This window comes from Gigantopelta aegis, chromosome 8 (genome assembly GCF_016097555.1).
Source record: "Gigantopelta aegis isolate Gae_Host chromosome 8, Gae_host_genome, whole genome shotgun sequence".
Lineage (NCBI taxonomy): Eukaryota > Metazoa > Mollusca > Gastropoda > Neomphalida > Peltospiridae > Gigantopelta > Gigantopelta aegis.
In genome coordinates, this window is record NC_054706.1 from 57,782,278 (window position 1) to 57,786,885 (window position 4,608).

The following is a 4,608-nucleotide window of genomic DNA, read 5'->3' on the forward strand; positions in this document are numbered from 1 at the left end:
CATTTAACTCAACACATTTTATTTACAGTTGTATGGGGTCGGATGATTATTAAATCAATATGCTTTATCTTTGATGTCGTTAAACACTCCCCCCCCCCACCCTAACTTTACGGTTTACGGTTCACCAAGTTTACCCTTTCCAAACGAAATAATATTTATTTGAATTTGTCGATTTTAACACGTACAATTAAGAATAAAAACGTTCATTATCTACTTTAGTATATTTTATTTTTTAAATATATCCATGATTAATGTGTTACTAGTATACAAACTAAACTTTGAAAGTTCTACTAACACTTTATACAATATCAGTTCTGAAATAGGAAGGTACGACTGTCGATAATACGTTGTCAAGATCAAACCGGTTTTAACTAAAGACTCTCGTACAGCGCAAGATTTCTCTTTAATTTTTTGAGACGAACCCTACAATTTGAAATCGGCAAACGCACATGTTAACTGAAACTGACAACAGGCTGTCGTTTGTGCTTTGCCGAGCTATGGCGGGCACAGGCGACGAATCAAGCGTATACATTTAACAATATCCGTTCATAGCGAACACACGACTTTAAACCCATAGATGCAATTTAATGAAAGGTTCTTGTACATTCTGACCATGTCGACAACAAACGAAGAAAACAGGCAAACACTGCCGCCAAGTGTGCCATATGTCAGGATGGACAAGGCATATGCATGTACCAATTTTTAACTAATAATCAATATGTTGTTTTTTGACTTGGCAGGGTGATTAGAATGGTGTGTTTGTCAATATGCGTCATCTGTCATATGCAGTGCCGTATTTATAAAGGGGCAAAGGGGACAATTGGCCCGGGCTCCCTGCCAGAGGGGTCCCCAGACTAAGGACTTCCTTTATAAAAAATGTAATAATTATAAAATTAGTTCATTGTTTCATTTGTCATGTAATTTAATGTCTATGTTGAGGGGCCCCCGAACCTGAAGTGCCCTGCGCCACTGCCCCTTCCCCCTCCCCCTCCCCCAAGGTCTAAATCCGGTCCTGGTCATATGCCAATCCTATCACTAGCATAGCCAGGACTATATAGTGAGTGTGTGTGTGGGGTTGGGGGGGGGGGGAGGGGGAACCCACACTTATGTATGTATGTATGATTTTATAACATTTAATACAGTTAAAAAAAAGAGAGAAAAAAAAAGGTTTGATTGGGGAGGGGGATGGACACTGTGCCACCCAACTCACCCCACTACGCACTATTTTATTTGGAAGACTAGACCCAATCTCACAAAGCACCGCAAGCCTAGTTTTGCACGTAAACGTAAATCTACAACTAAACCACAATTCTTATTACTATTATAGTTCAACAAATATGGTTAAAAGAACGCATAATTCATTTTCTTTTGTCTTTAAAATACTTCAGCTTCCGTAATGATGTAATTTTCTGCGTGCAATTGATGCCAAACACGTGCAAACGCACGACCAGTGCAACTGCTAGTAGCAGAGGTAAACTTAACCTCGGGCCGATTTCATATGTCTAGGTTATCTGTGGGTTTTGGAAACATCGTTTAAACCTAGGTTAAACCCTGGGTCATGTTTAATGTGCATTTCACATGTCTGTTGTTTAGTAATCCTAGTTTAAAGGGACATTCCTGAGTTTGCTGCATTGTAAGATGTTTCCGAAAAATAAAATATTTCTACGATTAAACTTACATATTAAATATATTTTCTTGTTTAGAATATCAGTGTTTGTATATTCAATGTGTTTCTGGTCGTCTTAATATTTGCAAGAAGCCTAAACTGGATTTTGTCTTCAAATAATTTCGTACGTACGACAAAAACTATATTTTAGGAAATAAGATGAAATTTAACCTAGTATAAATATTAAAACGATCACGTTTAATATACAACCACTACTATTTTGTGCAGAAAAAATATATTTGATATGTAATTACAATCGTTAAACATTCTCTGTTAGTCGATAACATCTTATAAAATGCAGCAAACTCAGGAATTTCCCTTTAACACTGGGTTACAATTGTATTGCTTGTTTACACCTGCCCTTGAAGTGGTTTTTCGCTGGGTTTGCTCAAAGTAACCTTTCTTCATGGATAATTTCGACAGCAAAATCGTGTTTTACGTCAGTATTGCAGAGCCATGAAATGTGAACGTATTTTAGAGATCATTAGAAGCCACTACAGAAACAGTTGCGTAGCCGGGAGGGGGGGGGGGGGGGGGGGAAAATTAGGGGTGATCAGTGGCGTACTCAATATCATTGTTTACTTGGCTGCCAGGTGCCCCCCCCCCCCCCCCCCCCCCCAATACAAAATCCTGCCTACGCCACTGTACAGAAACGAATACAGGGTGTGGGTAGGGGGTTCGTACCCCCTCCCCCTTTAGACAAGAAAGAAAGAAAGAAATGTTTTATTTAACGACGCACTCAACACATTTTAATTACGGTTATATGGCGTCAGACATGGTTACGGACCACACAGATATGGAGAGGAAACCCGCTGTCGCCACTTCATGGGCTACTCTTTCCGATTATCAGCAAGGGATCCTTTAGACAAGATGCCGTTTTGACTGTTTTTTTTAGCACGACTGTATAATTAGATCCACCCTTTCACCATGTTCGTGACGAATGAACAACAAAGCGCCTGAGATATATAGAGGATAATAAACGACATAGGCCTACCAGTTATTATCAAACTTATGTCCCGAATCAAATCATGTTTAGTTGTCGCGAGCTTTAGCGAGTGACAAATAAAAAGTATTTCACTCAGGACATATTAATAATAACTGGTACTGAGTTTGCTATTCTATTTATTACCCCAGCTATGTTTTCTCTAAACGCCTTTATTTTAGGCGCACATGCACGTACATGTAGGCTATAGAGACAATGTAAACCACTTTACACCCTGTTCTGGGTATTGCTATAACTTTGATTTTAATCACGTTCACAGATAATTTTCAAAAACAAAAGTTATCGTTATTCTGCTAAAAATATAAATAATGATTTGCGTTAAAATTACATTTTGTTATAAATTTAATATTAAAACAGTCGTGAACGCAAACTCATTCAAGTACATGACTTCATTTTGTTCGTTCGCCAAATCGCGATGATGTTATATTTCGTACCGACAAATCCTCCATGTCTTGGTCAGGTTTTTCAGCGTTTTACGTAAACCAGTGTTAAACCTAGGTTTTGATATAATCCGATGTTTCGAAACCCAGACATATGAAATCGGCCCAAGATGTTTAGTGAAATGGGCCATAGGGGCCTAATTTACTAAGCTCTCGCAACTTTGCGATCTCGCAGTGCAATGTTAAAATACTTGCAAAGAGGATGTTTTGTTGTCTAGCAAAGCCTAAGAGATCTTTGTGAATTAGGCCCCAGGCCTTCCATCTTGATATGAGAACGGTCAGTACACGGTGACGATGTGTTACTTCACAGTGGAGTTAGCCAATTGAATTCAATAGGGAAATCTGGACTAGTCTGGTAGAATAATTTCAATTCCTACCATTGTCATTGTCAATATACTTTTTTTAATGTTTCGGTTTTTCTAATTTGACTGGCATATCAAAAGCCGTGGTACGTACCAACTGTTCTATCTATGTGCATATATATACAACATTCCTCGCTGCTTTATCGGTTGGGACAGGCCTCGATAGTGGTTAAGCCATAGGACGTCAGGCTGGTAGGTACAGGGTTCGCAGTCCGGTACCGGCTCCCACCCAGAGCGAGTTTTAACGAATCCATGGGTCCACTACACCCTCTTCTCTCTCACTAACCACTAACAGCTAAACAACTAACTCACTGTGAGGTGTGTGCTCAGGGCAGTGTAGTTGAACCTTAATTGGATATAAGCACGGAAATTGAAAAAAAAACCCACCGAAATTAAAATTATCGGTTGGAGCAGCTTTGTAGTGACATCTGATTACCTCTCTTTCGACTAAATGTCGAAAAAAACCATAATTATGCTAGTTAAAATGTGCTATGGTAAAGGTAAATAAATATCTCTTTCATGTTTCGCGGATAATACATCATGTTTTATTATTATTGTATCCACACAGTAATTTAACATCAAAATGAAGTCTAGACATCGGGAAACAACAATACAACTTGATCACAAATGCGTCATTTCATGACTTATTAGTCATGTTGACGTGACCTAGTCATGGAATTTCCCTTTGCTCTTTCCAGTGCAATAAAGTGAATGCACGTTTAAAGGGACATTCCTGAGTTTGCTGCAATGTTTAAGATGTTATCGACTAACAGAGACTTTTTAACGATTGTAATTACATATCAAATATAATTATGTTTCTGCATAAAATTTTAGTGGCTCTATATTAAACGTTTTTCTGATCGGTCTAATATTTTTACTAGGTTAAATTTCATTTTATTTCCTAAAATATAATTTTTTCGTACGTACGAAATTATTTGAAAACAGAATCCAGTTTGGGCTCCTTACAAATATTAAGACGACCAGAAACACACTGAATGTACCAACACTGATATTGTAAACAAGAAAATATATTTAAAGGGACATTCCTGAGTTTGCTTCATTGTAAGATGTTTCCGACTAATAAAATATTTCTACGATTAAACTTACATATTAAATATATTTTCTTCTTTAGAATAT